The sequence below is a fragment of the Macrosteles quadrilineatus genome, unplaced genomic scaffold (genome assembly GCF_028750875.1).
Source record: "Macrosteles quadrilineatus isolate MER2022 unplaced genomic scaffold, UCM_ALF_1.0 Scaffold_3__2_contigs__length_128488019, whole genome shotgun sequence".
NCBI classification, from domain to species: domain Eukaryota; kingdom Metazoa; phylum Arthropoda; class Insecta; order Hemiptera; family Cicadellidae; genus Macrosteles; species Macrosteles quadrilineatus.
Genome location: NW_026542596.1, coordinates 104,058,969 through 104,080,189, shown reverse-complemented (window position 1 = coordinate 104,080,189; position 21,221 = coordinate 104,058,969).

Here is a 21,221-nt window from a genome sequence, read left to right as displayed (position 1 = left end):
TGACCAGGAGATGGGGGATTTTGAAGAGGAGCTGAATAACTCTATAGTTGAGAATGAAATAATTGGGGAAAAATTAAATCAGTCTAAATCGGTAGTTCCACCAACTGAAAACTTCACTTCATCTACACCTCAAAAAGTAGAGATTGATTGTTTTCAACAAAATGTTCCGGGTCAAGTCATAAATAATCAACCAAACTCATGTACAGTTGTAAATAGTAGCCTAAGTCCTAGTAGCCTTTTTACAAAGTTGTCAAACCCATTGGAAATTTATTTAAACAATTTTCCTGTGTGTAATGGTTTAGAAACAAACACATTGTTGCAGTTTTTGAGAAACCTAGTTACTGTCCGAAATGAAACTTCTTTATCGGAGCAAGATTTGTATGAGATTCTACCAATTTATTCTACAGCACCATTAGTGAATAAAATATTAGAATTCAAGAGGGAATCAAAATCAATTGATTTGTTGCATGCTAATATAATCACCACATTTTTGCCAATCACCTTAAGGGAAAAGCTGAAACAAGATTTAATTTTTCGACCTCAAAAACACCTTGAACCTTTGTCTATATATGTGCATGAAATAAAAATAAACCACCAGGTATTAAAGTGTGATTTAACTGAGAGTCAACTTGTTAGTTTTATTAAGAATGGAATACATCCTGATTTGCGCAACAAACTAATATTTGAGAAGAACCCTGAAACATTTTTAGACTTAGATCATCTTTGTATAAGTTTAAATAATGTAACATACAATGATTACCTCAGAAATCAAGGTTTTCCAGTTAGTAATAGTAGTGTTAGCAAGCCTTATCTATCAACTGATGATAAGCCTCGGATGGATAAACCTAACCCAGGAGTTCAACGACCTAAAAGTCACTACTCAAATCGTAACAATGAGATAGTGCAGTAGAAATAATCGAAAATATAGCTTAAGGTGGAACTAATTGCAACAGAAATGATTCTTGCTGTGAATGGTAGGTAGTATGCTTCTAATCAACATACTAAAAATATACATCCGTACTGTGGCGCAAAATACGTTTTTTGGCCGCCATCTTGAAAAAAGTGTCAAAATTTTAATATTCGTAAAAATAACTTTTTGGGTATCAAATTATAGGAAATTTAATGCTGAAAAATGTTATAATAGTGGTTATAAGCACTATTTAGAAATACAATCGTAGTACAAAATACCCCCGCCGCAGCAAACCTGCTGACTAAACGAATTTCCATTTGTCTTAATTGATTTTCAATTAAAATCTAGTAATTCAGTATTAAAAATCTTTGTACAACTAAATCTACTAACTAAATCTAACTAGTCTACTGGACCGATTTTATAGCCTAATGGGTCATTGGAAAGGAATTCGTGTAGATTTTCAAATAATTATTAAAGTTTGATTTTTTTAAGATTTGCTAGGTTAAACCCGTCAACGTCGACAATTAGCTTAGGTACTGTTGAGTTTGCAAGTAAGATCTTTTTAACTATAAATCGATGATAGATAACTCCATTTTTAAACAATTTGGGTCGTTTATAATTTAGCAGTGTGCTTTAGGTACGTCCAATCTCAATAATCAATAATGCCAATAGAATCTGGTATTTCACTGAAGATTTTTAGATAAAAACATATAGGATAATGTAACTGCTGGAATACATTTTTAATTGAAGTAAAAATTGAAAAAATCCAATTTAATTGTTTTCGTAGGGTTATACATTTGATAAATTAATGATGACAAATATGTGCTTGCATAGCTTTGAGACCAAAATTATAACAATCGGTCCGGTAGAAGAGCCAAACGAACTCGAAAAAAAAATTTAACTCCCGTAAGTAATGTACAGGGAGGCAGTTTGTGCATAGCTCAAAATATACGGCAAAATGAGTGCTGATGCTTAATAGCAAATCTATGGTGCATCAATAGTTTTAGTTTAAAGCCGAATTTACACTATGTAGCAAAACCTGCTATATAACTTTTGCTATATAACATTGCTTTATAACTTTTGCTGTATGAAAAATTTACAAACAATTTTAGTGATTCTGGTGCTCGTGCTATATGTTATATGTACATAGCACTACCTCATTCGCATTCCGTATCGAAATGTGCGCTGAAGAGACATTGTTCGTGGCAGCTATCGTGGTGATCTTGGAAGTCAGAGAGAGAGACAGACAGGAGCGAAGATTTTAGCAAGTTTTAGGTTTGACCGCTTCTTGCTTCGAGAAATAAGTACAGTGTAGCAGATTTATTACGGGACCTTAATGATGATGAATACCCTGACAATCCACAATTAAAACGCTAAATAAGGCGACGGTAACTTCAAAAACGTTTTACGTATGATAACAACGCCGGTTGTCCACGGAACAGTTCAATTAAGTTTATAATATCAATAGCCCCGATAATATCATCCCGATCCTAGGCACTGCCACTTTCCGTTTCCAGTCCTTCCATTGTAAACAAAGATCGCTGAGCAAAACCGTTCAGCGCTACATATGGCAATGTTAGATGTAGCACGTATTTTTTTATATTTACCGACTCCCGATGGATAGCACAATTTTAGCTATATATAACAGGATCTGCTACATATAGCAGTGTTATATAGCACTTTTGTAAAGTTACTTTTTCTACTTCTAGCAAATATTATATAACATTGCTAGATGTTACACAAATCTGCAATGTAGCAGGTTTAGCTACATAGTGTAAACCCGGCTTAAGGCCAAAATTATGAAAATCGGTCTGGTAGAAGAGCTAACCCGACTCGGGAAAGAAACACCAATTATTTTTATAGATGGCAATAATTTATTTACCAGTATGCATAATCTAACCATACGAAAAATAAGTTGATAATTTAACAGCTTATTGTTATATTGTTATTTAATTAAATTTTCTTTGATTAAATATTGTTGTTAACAATTTGCATTTGTGTTTAAAGTGTGTTTCTTATGTTAAGTGTGTGATTCTAATGTTATGAGCTTAATACAGTATGTACCAAATATTAGTGAGTAAAGTTGTGTATGGATTTCATAACCATTATTTTACTAGAGACCGTTGCATTAATTTGACCACAATGGGCTCTGTTGCTAGTCTATTAAATAAATAACATTAGGTTTAACGAAACGAGTACCAAGGTTTGCTGCTACAAGGAAACCAATTAAGTGTGTTTTTAGTAAAATATTAATTGTTTAGTATAAAATAAATAAATCTTCAACGTTGTATCAAAATATATCCATAAACAAGGAAACTACAACTTTTTACCATATTCTCCATAAGAATAACATCGGGATTTTGAATTTCCAATTTTTTGAATTTTCCCCGTTATCAATAATCGTACAAAACCCCTTTGATATACTTAACTATTTGTTTTTGAAGCTCTTTAAAAAGGTCTAGAGAGAAATTGGGAAATTTTACGTTTAAAGGGTCAAAAATGAAAAAAAAAATTTAAAGTATAAAATAACTTATAAATAAAAAACTTTTCAAATGCCACGTTTTTAAACGCACCTTTTTCGTCTATAGTGCATCACTGTTAACAGTATATTTTAAATTCAACCATTATATTCTTTTCCAGCATGAAATGTTCTATAATTTGATACCAAACCAGATTTTTTTAACAATAATTTAAAATTTTACAGTTTTTTTTAAATGGCGACCAAAAAACCGTATTTTGCGTAACAGTACAAATGTATATTTTTAGTATGTTTTTTATAAGTGTATTACCTACCATTTCTAACTGGAATAATTTCTGTTGCAATTAGTTCCACCTCAAACCCTATTTCTACTGCACTAAGAGGCCTGTTTGTTTTAAATGTCAGAGAGTAGGTCATATTGCTCGTAATTGTTACAGACAAGATCCAAAAAACTAGTTAAGCCAGGAAAAACACGTAGCCTAGACTACAAATCTGTTTTTCCGGACGGCAAGAAAGAATTCGGAAATAATAAACCTGTATATAGTTCTCATAGTCCCAATTTTAAGTCTGAACTGAGAAGAGTTGTTAAGGATTTTAATAAAATAAATTCACCTGGATTAAAAAAAATAAGAGCTAAAACTGTAACACATTTACCCTGTATTTCTGTGGATTTAGGAAACAAATTAAATGTGGGAGCTTTGTTAGACACTGGAGCTAGTCAAAACTTTATAAGCTTGGATTTGTACAATAGATTATTGGGAAATAAATTAATTATGAGTGAAAATACTTGGCAGGGAACCATAGTAGCTGCAAACAATGAACCTTTGAACATAAATAAGCAATGTGAAATTTTGATTAAGATAAAATCATTTACCTGGAAACAAACATTTTTAGTGGTTGAGTTAAAATATTTTGACATGATTTTAGGATACCCTTTTATGTGTGCAAGCAAGTTAAACCTAAATATGGATCAACAAATGGGTTATTTTACATTTGAACCTGAAGATGAAATTAAGTTAATTCCAAGTACAAACCTGAGTGAATTAAGCTTAAGTAGTATTAAAGTAGGAGATGTTGAAATGTGTGAAGAAGCTGAGAAGTTAATTAAGAATTTTCCTACTGTTTTTACGGATAAGATAGGATCAGCACTTAATTTGGAAATTGAGCTTAAAGTGACGGATGATAAACCTGTTAGTATCCGCCCTTATTTTTTAAGTCCACCCAAAGTAGAGATGATGAAAGCTATAATTGATGACTGGATAAAACAAGATGTCGCGGAAGTTTCCACTAGTCCATATAGCGCCCCAGCATTTTTAACTCAAGATGACAGACTTGTAATTAACTACTCTGAACTCAATAAGAAGTTAATCAATGTAGATTACCCGCTAGGAGATATGCAGAATATGTATCAGCATCTAAAAGGAGCTAGATATTTTACCGTCATAGATTTAAACAAAGCATTTTTACAATGTCCAATCGCCTTAAAATCCAGAGACTTAACATCATTTAGTACAATTTTTGGTAAATTCCGTATGAAGAGAATTCCATTTGGATTGAAAATAGGCAGTAGTGTACTATCACATTATTTGGACAAAATATTTAATGACATCAAATTTCAGTATATGATTAACTTTTGTGATGATATAGTTGTATATAGCCCTGATAAGAGAAACCATATTGAGCACGTTACAGAAGTGATTAAGAGATTAGCACAACACGGACTTACAGTAAATCCACAAAAAATCAAATTCTTTTGTAAGGAAATAAGTTTTTTAGGACATATTATTAAACAAGATAGCATCACCATAGATCCCGAGCGAACTAGTTCATTAATGAAATTTCCTGCTCCAAAAACTGTAAGGCAAGTGCGACAGTTTATAGGAATGTGTGGTTATTGGTCTCGATATATTCCTAAGTATGCTGAGATATGTTTACCTCTGTTTGCGCTGAAAAAGAAAGGTGTAAAATTTAAATGGACCGAGGAGTGTCAAAATTCATTTGAAACCTTAAAGAGTAAGATAGCAAATCCGCCTATACTACAAATGGCCGATTTTTCTAAAGAATTTGAATTGCATACCGACGCAAGTGACCTAGCAGCTGCTGGTGTTTTATTGCAAAGAAATGAGGAGGGGAATTTAATGCCTATTGCTTACTATTCGAAGAAATTCACACCTACTGAGATGCGTTATAGCACTTACGAAAAGGAAGCTTACAGTGTAATATTGTGTGTAGAGAAATGGCATCAATTCTTGGAAGTAAGAAGTTTTAAATTAGTTACTGATTGTCAAGGTCTTAGTTTCATGCTCAAATCTCGAAAAAGCCGTGGAAGATTGTCTAGATGGTTTGAAAGGTTGTTTAGTCTTCCATTCACAGTTGAACATGTAAAAGGTTCGGAGAATATAATAGCTGATGCGTTATCACGTATGTTTAGTGGAGAGAAAGAGAGTGAGACGGAAATTCACGAAACAAATCTGTTAAGCAATATCAACAATGAAGTCTATTTTTGTAATGTGTTAAATGAAATACCATTGGATCTTAAGGACATTAAAGTACATCAAGAGAGCGATGAAGAGTGTAAGAAAATCATTGAAAGCATCAAGAATAAGACTAATAATGAAAATTATACCCTGAAAAATGAAGTTTTATTGTTTAAAAAGAAGATTTATTTGCCCAAGAAACTGTTTAGTGTAATATTCGCATTCTATCACAACTCATTAATTGGTGGTCATATGGGAATTTTTAGGACTCAAAGTAAAGTAAATGAAAGTTTTCACCATCCTGACTTAAATGAATTCGTAAAAGGTAAAGTCCGTGAATGTAAGATCTGTCTGATGTCTAAGTCGGAACAACGTAAGTTTGAAGGTCGACTGATATCTGTTCCTGTAACTCAAGCTCTAAACACAGTGTTTATTGACCTAGCTGGACCATTTCCCCGATCAAATAAACTCAATCAGTACGTTTTAATTGTGGTTGATGCATTTACCCGTTTTGTATGGTTGTACCCTCTGAAGGATTGCAAGACAAAATTTATCGTAGAAAAATTGAAGATAATTTTTGATAGTTTCTCAGTACCCCGAATACTTGTGTCTGATAATGCCAGTTATTTTACATCCAAGGAATTTAAGAAATTCATGTTCAATAACTAAGTGGAACACAGAAAGCTAGCTGCGTATAGAGCAAACGGAAATTTGTCGGAACGATATTTGAGGGAGACTAATAATGCTTTACGGAGTTTTTATGGTAATCAACATGATAAATGGGATTCAAATCTGGGACTGATTGCCACAAGTTTGAATACTGCTGTAAATAGTTCGACTAAATCAACTGCTTTTGGTTTAATGTTTGCCCATCCTTGTAACAATGCACTGACAAACTTATGGAATGTTAATGACATTATTTCGGAGAAGTTAACTCCTGATCAAAGGAGGGAAAATTTGGAAAACGCCATTAATAACGTCAGAAGAAGCATTGCCAGAAATCAAAGAAGGGAGAGATATGGCTATCCTCGGAGAAACCATCCATTTAAGTTGAATATGGAAGTATACATCAAGACACATTATTTAAGTAATGCAGCGAATAAATTCAGCAAGAAGTTAGCACCTAGATACGTTGGACCTTACGTAATACGCTATTTTCTGAGTGATTCAACAGTACTAGTACAAAATCCTAGCAAGTTAGAAGACGTGAAGAAAATTCATATAATTGATTTAAAGAAGAGTTAAGTAGTGAAGAGGACCAAAAGTAACCAATGTATTGATGAAAGAGGAAATATGAAAAATGGAATTAAATGGAAGATTACGGAAGACTGAAGCTAAATTGGTCTTTATGAAATGTCTGTAAAGTAGAAGTTAGATTTGTTTAGTTGAAATATTAATTAGTTAAGGGATTTTAGCAAGCTAAGAGGGAATTTGAAATTTTGTAAATTAGTACTGTGGGAGTTGTTTTAGGTTCTTAAGAATTTTTCAAAGTTTTAAAGTGTTTTTAGTAAGAGAGTGTATAAATGTGTATGTATTGGTGAATGTGTGAGTATTTGTGGCAGCAAAAGGTAGTATGAATCTGTATGAATCTAAAATGGAGTCTGAACGTAGTGTATGAGTGGGATTTTTACTAAATGGACGCACAAGAACATTTTGATTAATTTTGCACTTGTAAACAGGGAAAATAACACAGAACACAAAACACTTCACACGAAACACACGAGGGAACATAAAAACAGGGAATATAACACACTGGGATAAATAAATTAAGGGAAAACTAAAGAAAAACACAGCACACGCAAACGACATAACTAAACTAAACTGCAGAAGTGAAAGTTTGTTTGTCTGGATTTGATGTTAGGAGGGGTCAGTGAACTGTGAGCGGATGTGAAGAGTTCAAATGAGAATTAAATAGGCTTGTTTAAGATCGCTTAAGTAATTGGGGGTTTTAAAGAAAGGTTTTATTTTAAGGTATAATTTTTGTAAATAGGATTGATAATATTTGAATTGTCATAGGAAAATGAAATGGTTCAAAATGAAAAATTGTGTAAATAGAAGTTGTTGTTTTGAGTAGAAGGTTCTGTAAGGTGCTGTAAACATGTGGAGGCTATTTGAACTAGGAGTTAGTGGTTGTAGAATTTGTTGATAGGTAGCGCTAGTTGAAATGTCAAACGGAGATAGGGTTTTATGATTTGTTTTGAAAGGTTTATTTATGTTCTTTTGTAGAGTTGTTGTTTTAAAAGGAAATGTAGATATTAATTTTGAGAAAGAGTGTATAATTTTGTTTATGTAATTTCAAGTTAAGGAGGGGAAATTCTGTACCGATGGTAGTTAGTTTTTATTTGAAATTAACAAAACAAAATCAATATTATTTAATCATTGGCTAGAAAGATTAAGAAAGAGTGACCAGCGGTTTAGAAGTTTTAGTTTTGTAGGGTTGGTAGTGGTTAGTGATAACCAGGTTCAACTTTGTCAGTTTTAAGTTCACTGGAAATATGGTCATCTAAGTTGTGGTTGCTGTAGAAAATTGTAAGTAGTTTTAATATTGTTAGTAATAAGATTTTAGCTGATTAATTGTATATAGCTTTGTAGAAATCACTTTTGGAAAAAGATGAAAAGGAATGAATAGTTTTCAAATCAATTTTTAATGCTTTTTACAAGAAAAGAAAACAAGTAAAGTTTATACAGACCTGTCGAGTTTTGTTCTAGGAGAAGCGCATTTTCACAAGGAGTTGTAAGGATCTTAAATCCACTTTTAATTATTATAATTTGTAGAGAATAGTTTTTATCGGTTTTGTGTGATGTTTTCAGACAGATATCAACCACTTCTTGGTACTACCACTTCTTGTTCACCTTCTTATGATTGGTCCAGTAGCTTTTGCACCACTTCTAGTTGCTTTGCATGGTATCTGCTAGTGCCAGTTCTGACCATTAAACCAGTGTCTCTGATTAAAGTAAGATCTTTCCACTATTTTATTATTTAGTACAAGATTTGGGAGTAATAAGACCATAATGGATTTTTTTTGGAAAGTGTATTTGGTGTAATTTGAGAACCGTAAAATATATATGTATTTGGCCTACCTTGTCTTTTAATTTATCTCACTTCTACTACCAGCTTGAATTAGATTCATCCAAAATTGAAGTATACTACCTAATTGGCTACATGGTATGGGTATAATGCACAAATTTAAAAAATCAAAGGACAAATAATCAAATTCTTGGTCTTATGGAGAAAAAGCTAAATATTATTAGTAATCACTTATCCATGGATATCAAATAAAAACTCATTGAAATTGTATTTTCTACCAACTGTATGTTGATTAGATTATTATATTCCATAGCTACTACATTAGATCATCATAGCTCAACATTAGAAACTCTTTTAAGAATATCCACTTAAAAACTCTCATTTTGTATTGTTGTAACAAAACTTTATTAGAATTAATTTTAAAATTAGGTTTTATGATTGGAAATAATAAACTTCAAATTCTTCACCATCATTCTTAAATTTACATTGCTTTTGGTTACCAACAATCATGTGCCCAAAAAACAAACAAATACGTCCGTCATTGCCAAGACTAGTGTATTGTTACTTAATTTACAAAAATATATCATACAAATATACTGCATGTAAACATTTATATAATGGTTAGTGCAAATCCAGCTGAGAAATTATAGAATGTAAACTCAACAGCAAGATTTATACCGTATGACCGATACGTCAGATGTTATGGTTGGTGCAACATCACTATTGCTATGTGCCTAGACGATGGTAAGCATTAGGTGTGGCCACAGTATATTATTGTGTAATATACATACACCATAAAATATTATATGCTTCTCAGTTTATATACTATATTAAGTTAGTTATCAATTTAAACTTAAGTCAATTTCGACCCTTTTGATTATTTTAGGTCTTTTATAGTATTTGAACGGAATGTACTTAAGTAATCTTGCATCGTATATTTGTAAGTTATATTATATTAATTTGTTTTGTTACTAGCCAAAATCAACCAATAATTTACAATCAATCTCAATTACTTAAATAATTGTAAGCAATAATTATTAGTTACAAGTTAGTACCATCATTATTACTTACAAGATGTTTTTCTAATCTGTGTCTTAAAAAAAAACGCAATTATTTTTTTACTAAATTTTAGAGTTTTCAAAAATGTAATATGTTTATTTATTTGAATAAATTATAAAAAAAATTTTTCCAGAAAAAGTGTATTTTAAATAGTTCACCCAAAGAATGTGTACTCAGGTATATTTACTATGCCATTATAGCCATCTTTCAGATTTAAACAAATATTTTTACATAGTAATCGATAATAATTTTTCACTATCAAAATGTTATATACAATATTTTTACCAATGAAGACTTATGTGTAAAAATTTTGACTTGTTTCATAATTTTTACATTTATTAATAATTCAGATTATGATTTAACTGAACTTAGCTAGGTAAATTGTATAACCTCTTTAATTTTACTTTTTTGTACAATTAAAGTTTAATCATTTAAACAGTTCCTATGCTAAAACAGTTAATTCGTTGACATTTTCCCAAATACAGACATGTTTAATGAGTTTTTTATTTCCAGTTTAATTCTCTTAAGAGAATTGTATTTAACCTGGATTGTTAAATAGAAAACTATGAAATTGTAAAATTACTATTCTAAAATGAAGTATTGTAGTATGATATAAGAAATCTTTACAAATTGTATTCTACATACATAGCATTATAAATCACCTACATGACATTAAATACCAGTATCTAATAGCTCATTTACAGAAGCAGTTAAATTATTTTTTGTATACATAAAGTTATTCGATTAAAAGCAAACCACAATGTTTCGTTTGAAAACGTTTTGGTTTGAGAAACTATTTTGTTATCATTTTCTCGGTGATTGACTCTAATTTTTGGTTTCAGTATTTGTAACTAATTATTGACTGTAAAACAGAATATGATATTAGAGCAAATAAATTAAATAAATCAAAAGACGTTCAATTTTTTAATAAGTTGTATTTAGTAAAACAATTAATTACAACTAATTTTACACACACATTCTTATAATTTATCATATACCGTATAATTAGTCAATTTAATGCCTGCATTTAATCCTCTACCGATGAACGCAATTAGATATACAGTATTAGTACGATTGACAGTAATGAAATTATCAAATCGGGTAATCAACAACTTCAAATTCAGACACTATTGACCGGTAGCCTAACTATATCAATTAATTACGATTAATACTGCTCTGTTCACTTCGATACAGACATAAACAGGTTTGGTTATTACTAGTTGGATACACTTTGTTGTAGCGTTAAATCTAACTGTGATTATTTATAGAGAAAATTATATGGATATCCTTATCATTGATACATAACGGATTCGCTTTTGCACCACCCACAGTAGGTCCAATAAAATACAGTGTGTAAATTAAGTCTTGAAACAAATCTGTATTTTTTGAACTGAAATATATAGAAATATTCTGTTTGTGGCGTTTATTCTTAACAAAGGTTCCGTATTTTTTTACATCAAAAATATTTTTAACCCCCCTAACAGGGTTGATGGTAGGAGGTTACTATTTTGCTTTCAAACAGTAACCCCTATTGAGTGACCCCTCATTTTGAATGGTTTGTCAAAAGAAATACAATTGCTCAAACCCGAGGTAGATATTTCATCCCTAGCCTAAATGGCGGGTATTCCTTGATTCATGTCAAATAGCACCCATTTTGGAGTACCTGTCATTTTGGCTAGGGGTGAGATATTCACCTCGGGTTCATTGTGTTTATTTTGACAAACCCTTCAAAATGAAAGGTCACTCAATAGAAGTTGCTATTGGAAAAAGATAAGTCACCTCCTACCCCTACCCTGTTAGGGGGGTTAAACATTTTTTTAGTGTATAAAATTGCGGAACCTTTGTTAAGAATCAATGCTACAATCAGAATATTTCTATCTATTTCGGTCTTTAAAATACGGATTTGTTTCAAAACTTTTACACACTGTATAATATTAAAAATGGGAAGTTATTTCCAGTAGCTTCTTAAATTAATAAACATTCTTAATGAAAGTCATGTTGTATAGCCAATGAAAAATGCATTTAAATATTTGTATAACTAAATATTTCGGTAATGAAAGATTATAATACATATGTAAATCTAACTTTGATGATTGGTAAGCTACAATTTTTGAAATATCTTGGGAAACCTTGACAGCTTAAATATATGTTTACATTAATTCTTTCAATCAATGCTTTACAGACTACTGAAGGCAACAATAATAATTATAATTTAATCTCACTCTTTTATAATATTTTTTCAACAATTCTTCATACTTCTTGCAATAGATTTAAAAAAAATCCAATTCCTATGCAAACAGCAGTTATTGTGTTGGGGTGGTGTTTAAGTTTGGTAAAATGCGAATAAAATGTACTAAATAACAAAGCATACAGCTACAATACATAAGTTCTTTCAATAGTTGCATACAAGTTTTTATTCAATATTAAGCGTAGATATTTCTCTGATTTCCAACTTGATTGGATATAGATTACAACAAACCCAAATAAATTACATCCCCAAGGAAACAGGTGAAAATCCTGAAGAAACGAAGTGTTGCATAAAATAAGCAGGAACTGTGAATATTCTTGCAAAGCCGAGTAATCCAACGCAAATCCAGGGCCTTGCACGGATGTAAAGTTTCCAATTTATATGTTTCTTTGGTTCACTCGCCAATCTTCTTTTGACTATTTATCATAGAATATTGATTAAAAAATTTTGATTAATTTACGACCATGTATTTGGAGTGTTACAAAGCATTAGTAGATGTAACATAAATGTTATCTTACATGTTCACAGATAACTTTATAACAAAACGAAAATCCCAGATTAAAATGTAATGGAACCAAGCTTAGACAACCTTACATCTGTACAACTGTTTATATACATTCAGCCTTGTATATAATATGTAACACAAGTATTTATGTGAACGTACTTGAGTGGTATATTACTGCTATCAATCCGAAAATTAACCCTTTGGCTTCTTACTTTAATTAATTGATTTTATGGTATGTATACTAACTATATTTGCAGTTAACCTTCTGGAGAGGTTGTTTTCTATCTGTTTTTAGCTAAAAATACGATCCTGTATATATTCCAGATTTTTTTAAATATTCTACTTTTACAATACTTGCAATTGTGTTCTATTTTCTTTAAGTATAACATAGATTTCTTCCTTTTCATTTATTCTTATCCCTTTAAAGGTTTTTGGTTCTTCTCGTATGGTATAGATTTTTTTGTATTTTAGAGCGGTATTTATACTCAATTGATTCCAACCGTTGTTAGTGACAAATCTTCAGAGAGAAAAGATTGTAAAATATACATCGATTGATTTGTTTTTAAAAACGCATTACATGTATGAGAAAATATACAGATCTCTTTGATAACCCCGTTAATAAACTTGTACATATTGCTTTCAAGGTATAGTGATGAACTAACTTAAAATTTTACAATTTTAAGTTATTGAACATTTAAATCTAAAAAAATTGTATAACTGCAAATGAGAACCCTAAAGAAACAATGCTCAGATAAAATATATTGCAAGTATTAAGTACATAACTTATTTACAAAGCCAAAGTCACGGATCATCTCACCTGGATGCTTGTTATTGTTGGTTCACTGACTCGCGGAGAAAAGGAAACTGCAAAGTTTGAAATCGGGGGAAAACTCTGCTTTGTTCAATGGAGCCTAACCCTAACTTGAGCACAAAGAAGTTGGGAGGGTAAACATATTATAGGTCACTTAATCTTAGAGAGCTTACCTAAGAGTGTCTTCAATGGTTTTTTTGTCCTAGGAAACTAGACACGAGCCTGGGATTGTTTTTCACATTACTTCAGGCTAGACCAAGGGGTTGCGGCATTATCACTTAGATAAAATCCATTGCTGACTTGGTGGGGATCGAACCCGGGACCTCAGGAACTGAAGTCCCGCGCTCTAACGACTACGCCAGCTCGCTCCCCATGGTGTCTTTCATGGTAGTAACTGTGATATTTATAAGATGCAATTGAAAGTTTCAAACTAAGAGTTTAATTCAAAGAGTTGAGTGTTAAAATACGAAAACCCTGGGAATATGTTGCAGTAAAGGTATTATTTTTATTCATGACCACTGAGTCACAAGAGTTAACATGAAAAGGTTATTAAGTAGCCTGTAAAACACATCTGTCAAACACAGTAAATTAAAAGTAAACTCTAACAATACTAGAAGGTGCTACAAATGGAAAAAATGCACGTTGTATCGTTGTTAACGATGAATTTAGCATGAATTAGAATTAATATTCCGTCTTTCAAAGTATGATTTAGACTCGAAAGATTACTGCTGTGGCTATACTCCAGCATACACATGTTACGGTAAATTTACTGTTAGCAAATAAATTATCTGAAAGAGAGAATTCGTTATATTTATGTAATGTATTTGAGTATTCTAAATTTTACAAATATAACATAATATTTATTTATCAAATGATATTGGACTACGAATATGGTTTTAACTCACAGAACATTGGCCTCGTATATTCAACCCCAGCTTGGTATCGTACGTGTTATTGTAACAGCGCCAGCTGTTGTCAAAATAACTTCTACTGACCAAACTTCCATGTTCCAAATTAATTCATACTAAACTATGGAGCTTTGAAATCTTAAATAATAGTAAAATTGTTCATCTGATGATAAATATTGTGTTTAGTTCGTATAATGTTGAAACATGAGTTTAGAATCTCGAAATCTTGATACCACGATAATTCCTTAATTTACCCATTATTTTATCCCACTATAATCCTTATTTTTATCCACTATGATGCATTTGGTCATCAACTGTTCAATGTGAAAGTGATTACTTTATTACATAAGTGTTTGTAAAATTTTAAAATTATAGGTAATTTTTTGACTTCCAGAACCAAAACGTCATAAATTCAAAATTTTAGAAGCAATAATATTTTATAACAATAACATCAACCCATACTTCACCTCAAACCATATAAACAGAAAAACAACAACGCAACGCGTGGTTTCGCTTGCTTTGGTGTTGTTAATCTAAGTCAAAATCTTTTGTTAAAATATAATTCTAAAACGTTTCCTCATTACTTCGTTTAAACGGTTTAAAATCAAAAATTAAAATTAAAATCACATCTGTAACATTTTGTTTTGCAAATTAAGTGAAACCTATAACCAGTGTGATAAACGATTAGTTCTTTTTCACTGAACAATGTGATAAGAAATTGGTTAAAGCGCAAAGCTTATTATATATATATATTCTGTATATTATATATATATATTCTTTATATATTCTGAGGACATAGGATCAAATTTTCCCAAGCACTTGTTTCGTTCAAATATGAAATAATGTTACAATCCGTTAGTTTAATCCCACCGAGTTGTATACCATTTGACAATAAAAGTCTTACAAGTCTCTGAGGTTAGGATAACCTTCACCTTATAGTGTTTGAAAACTCTCATCCCTAAAATCCACACTTTGGTTATTACAATCGAGAGGTTTATTGATGTAGTGACAAATTTCATTGACGACATGTAGCTCATTTCAATAATCCAATTGAATTAAGGGCGTTAAGCTAAGAATGGTTCTAATAAATAACATTTTCCTGGTAAAATATTGGAGTGGTTATGATTTCCAAGACATCCAGATCTGCATATTATGTCTTCTACAGAGTTTTTACCCTTCTATGTTTTATAGTTTCCGTCTAGTGTACCTGGTTGGATTGGAGATCAACTACGCAATTGAATTTTGTAACTAATAATGTTTTTGTAGGAGAAAAACAATACATAAAAAGACATAAATAGATGTCTCTGGATCTTTTTAGACCACTAACAAGTTTTTTTCACGATTGAACCTGATATTTAAACATAAAACGTAATAAAAATCATATTGAAAATACAACCTTGATATACAAGGTGTATACAAGCTCCCTCAGAAGATTTTAAGGAGGTTAATTTTCTTTTGGCCAATCTCTCAAAACAATAAAAGAGTCGTATAACTTAGTCTAAAATGCAAGATTTTCTATCTGTCTGTCTGTGTGTGAGATTTACAAATGTTTACATAACATTATAACACCTGATTGACGTTAAATGTAGTTCATGAGTGGTGACAGATAAGACTAATATTTGCCTATACAAGTTATATCATATGCACCAGGTCAAAATGGTGGATATTAGCCAATTTATATCCTAAATATCTTAAAACGAGTGGTTAATTTCACCCACCAACTAAAAACATTTAGGAATACAATAGGTTTTATAAAATAACCATAACCATCGAAACGATGTTCAAATTGTTAAAATATTAGTCTACTAACAACTAATACACCATAAATTTTGGAAGAGCGTTTATACAAATAGTTTTAATTCATGCTTTTACGTTTAATTTGTTCCCATTGTTGCGCCGGAGAGGTGTTGCCATGAACTTTCTTACAACAATTAGAACATAGTTGCTACTTATGAATTGATTTTTACATGTAAGTATTTTGTGATTAATCATAAAATCCCTAAATTTAATGTTTGCAAGTCCTTTAGTACAATGACTCGTTTTTTATATTTTATATACAAAATTTTAAATAACTACCATTATAAATATGGTACTTTGTATATATGTTGGTTTCATCTATTACCACTCATAAAGATTAAAGTTAATCGCTGAAAGTGGAAAAAGCTGGGAATTCATAATTGCAAAAAAAAAATACAGACAAAATCCAGGAATTTTGTACTTATGTCTATATGATTTTTTTTACCAAAAGAATAAATATATTATAAAAGCTGTCCGACGAGTTTGTCGGTTATATCGTCAGAATAACAGTGTTAAATGGCACATTTACAACCTTAAATAATGCGTCATTCCAAATGTTGGTCTTCACACCCCAAAGCAAGTTTGGTAAACACCAGTAGTGCCAAGTTGACAAACAGATTGGACAAACTCTCCCTCAACTTCTAGGATATGTTGCCCCCACGAGTGCTTCGTAACTTTCAATTTAGTCCTGCCCAACATTCTCTTATTTGATTTTGATCAACTAATTTTCAACGTTAAAAACAGCACTATACCAAAAAGAACATACATCTGAAAATCATTATTTCTTTTCTCCCACAAAACTTTATCTGCTGTCTTTGCCTCCAAAAAGCTACTGTTTCGGTCCTCAAAAAATTAAGTTACTTTTCTGTACGATAAGTAGCAATTACTTTAAAACTTATCGCAATCATCTCCGTAATTAGAACTTCCCCTCTTAGATGCTTGTACTTAGCACTTTCACCAGAAGTAAGTTTCTTGAGTTTGACATCCTTTGGCTGTTTTCGTCATTACAAAAGAAATAATCTGCGAATATTGTATCAGTTGTGTTTGTTTTCTATTCCTTGTATCTAAATTACTACATAACTTGAATGATATATGCTATTTTATGGCATTGTACTTTTCTTTAAGCATTGTTTTGAGAAATTACCAGGAAAGTAAATGGATCTCTTTAAGTTTTTATCAAGGAATTTACTACTTTTAAAATATTTATTTTAAATTCGTTTGCTCTACATTCTAAACTTTCCTACAGTTCACATCCAGACACTTCATGAGACATTTTTAGTTAAAGTGAAAATCAATTGTTATTAAAAATCATGCTTCAAGACTAGTTAAACATTAAACAATTGAATAGATAACACACCTCAGAGAACAACAGATTATGGTGCGGTAAATGGACTTGGGGCTGGAGATAGTTACAAATCCTTTTTGGCAATTTTCCAATCGCATTGGCTTTGGTTCGATACATCCATTATTCAGTCAGTTTATCCTTTACATTAGGTAGGATACCTTTAAATGATCATTTTAAGCGTAATGACCTTATAATAACATTTCTTTATCGTGTTTTATTAGATGTTTGAATGTGGCGATTGGCATTCCAGTCCTTACTTAAACTATACTAATGTCATTAATTCATGTCATTTTCTTTCATAACCAGACATGTTTACGAAGAATGATTTAACAACACATTCTAGGGATTTACTTTTATGTTATTCAATAAGTTGAAAATGTTAAAGTGACATTAACTTAATATTTTTGAAAGCATAATATTTTTAAACTAGCTTTTAAGAGTTATGTTGTGACCAGATGAAGCAATATTTGAAAGTAACAGCACAAACATGGTGACCAGCTGTGCTTGTGTATATTGATCCTAACAGCTTACTGTGTACATGTTACTACAAACAATACAATCATTTAAACACCAATCAACCCACGTAAATATTTCTCAAACATAGATTTTTTTCAAGCACACTTCTCTTAATAGATACAATTGTCCATACAATAAACACATTTCATTGATCAGAAATAATCATGATGATACCTATTGATTAGATTGGATTGATCTGTATGCGAATAAACAAGACTATTTGGGCTATGTAGGGTTTTATCACTTATATGAATCTGCTACTTACTGTACTTCATATTGTGATGTATTGTGTTTATAATTTACAAATCGTCAAATGATCAGGTGTCTCTTTCTTTACTTTATTTTGTTTTTATGTACGAGTATTTACATAAGGCACAAGCCTTACTAGCATAGCGTTTATGTATACAATGTTGAAATGTGTAAAATAAAATTAACAATAATTCGTTAAAGCAACGATTGATTGAGTTGAAAATTAAATCAATTATACAGTAACGGCTATCTAGCCAAATGGCGAAGCCTTCTAATTAGCTAAGTAGTATAATTTAACTATTATTAAAATTAGTGTTAACTATTGAAAAGACCAACAGTAATTTTAAATGTTTTTTTACTGCTCAAAATTATTCCTTGTTATGTTTGGTTAATTTAGTAACTAATCATTGAATAATCTTTTAGGAAAATCCTGCGAAATCTATTGTGCCAATGAATTGGAAAGAGAGAATTGTTAAAACATAAAACGGCCCTTTTGTCTTTTTAACGTTCATCCATTATTGTGATTATTGGATGGAAGCTGCATTTAAAACTCGTTCCAGCAAATTTGGTGGAAAGCAATCTTTGTACTCAAATTAGAACATTAAATACCTTCGCAGATTGTCATTAAAAATTAATTGTGCTAGGTTAAGTATCAGAAGACAATTTAATCATTAACTTTGTTAAAACTCAATAATTAAACATACAAAATGCTACATTTAAAAAAAGTGACAGCCTTCGCTGTCTTCACAGGGAAACTAATAGCAATTATGTATTGTTAAATTTAAATTTTAAAATCATTCAGTGAAATTAGAATGAAGATAAGACTGATTTGTGCTTTATCACCTGATCCACCTGATCCGGGAAGATAAACAACCAATTCAATCTCATATGTTTGGCGCGATGCTGCGATGCATTTGCCAAACAGCACTCGAGGGAAATCTAAGGGATAGAAAATAGGTTGGTAACACCGTTATTTAACACTATGTAGAATTGTGAATACTCCAACTGAAGGTGCATTTAATGAATCTAAATACTCACCACTCAAAGTAAGATTGTCTTGTCATCTATTAATTCAAGTGTGGAAAGCGTTTGAAGCAGTTTTTCGGATTTTATTTCAATATTGAAGTCTCTAGTGTAAATGTTATGAAAAATAAAAGTGTCCTGACGCATATATATTTCTTGAGAGAAGGTAGATGTAGTAACTCTTCGAGAAGACGTATTGAGTGTTACGGTTTGTAACGCTCTGAAAATCTGAAAAGGTGTTTGTTTCTCAATTTGGCAAATTTCACAATGAAAAATATTTTCAAACCATAATATATAAATCCACACTTCAATTGTATAAATACCCCCACCGCAGTGAACCTGCAGACTAAGCGAATTTCCATTTACCTGATTGGATTTACACTAAAATATCTCCTTAAAAATCTCACAAAACTGTTCCCTATTTAAATATCATTATTTTATCAAGTACTTAGGTTTGCTGCAACAAGGGAGAGTTTAAAAGTGTTTTTATGTAGTTTTTTTTTTTTTTTTGCGAAATGTTAATACTGTACGTATGTATTTTAGTATGAAATAAATGCATTTTTCAAATTTGATCAAAATGAGTTCATAAAAAATCTAACAGTTAAATTGATTCTCCATAATAATATTATAGGAATTTTCAATTTACAATTTTTTTATTTTTCTCCGTAATCATTGGGTGCATAATGATCCTTTAAAATACTAAATAATTTGTGTTTTTTCAGCTCTACAAAAGGCTGGCAAAGAAATTAAAATACAAGTACAATATAAAAATACTGTGCAAATACAGCATATCAATAGTTCTTCGTTCTGATGAGAGACAAAACAGAAACGACAAATCACTATGTTAGTTCTGTGAAATGGTTAACTACAATACGGCAAGACTACAATATTTTTATACAAGTTTATTTTTTGCGTTTAAAATTATCGGTATGATGCCCTAAATCCAAGAAAATAGTATACTGTAATGTAAAGTCAATTATTTTAAAGTTTTACAAAACACGTTAACTTCCTCGCACTTGGGTGGAATTTATTACGACTCCGGGAAAAGTTTTGATTAGTCCTCATTATAATGAACCCATTAAAACTTCCGTCTCAAGAGTAACTTCAAGGAGCAAAAATGTCACTTAGCTAATGTAAGTGACATTTTTGCTCGTAAAACGTAGTTTTAAAAACGTATAAAATGGATCTTAGTGACCGTCAGCAATATTCAGCTATCATGGAAACACAATTTGCAGTTTTAACGTTAACTGAGGTACTTCGTATACTGATGATGACATCACATCTGTATGCGCAAGCTGTGGCCAGTTTACTTAAAGTAAATGGTTAAGGAACCTCTCATAGAGTATGTTACTACTGAAGTTTGATTTCCCCTCTTTATATTTTTGTAAAGGGAACATAGAGTTTTTAAAGCATTATTCATGATAAGTCAAACACATTAAGTTTTATTCAATTTATATTTCAAAGAATATTATTTAGGCTTTAAACCACAGACAATGGAATAAACCATTAAAGTAAATGGTAAAGTAAAGTAATAATTAAAGTATTATATTGTCTGTGCTTTAAACTATTACAACTTCACTAGATTAGTATTAGTTAAAATCAAATACTTGAAGTGACTCCAACAAATGTAAAAAACACAACGGAAAAACCTTACTTATTGAAAACCGTGACTTTTTAAATCCTTGATACGCAATAACTTCCTGTCCTAGCGTTAATGTTTAAATATATTATTCAGGGTAGCTGAAAAGTAACTTGCAACCCCCTCCCTCAAACACCACCCTTAAATTTTTAGCCGTTTGGGATATTTGAAATTGGTTTGCCGCAAAACTCTTAGATATGAAATGCTACAATAATGATGGCTAATTT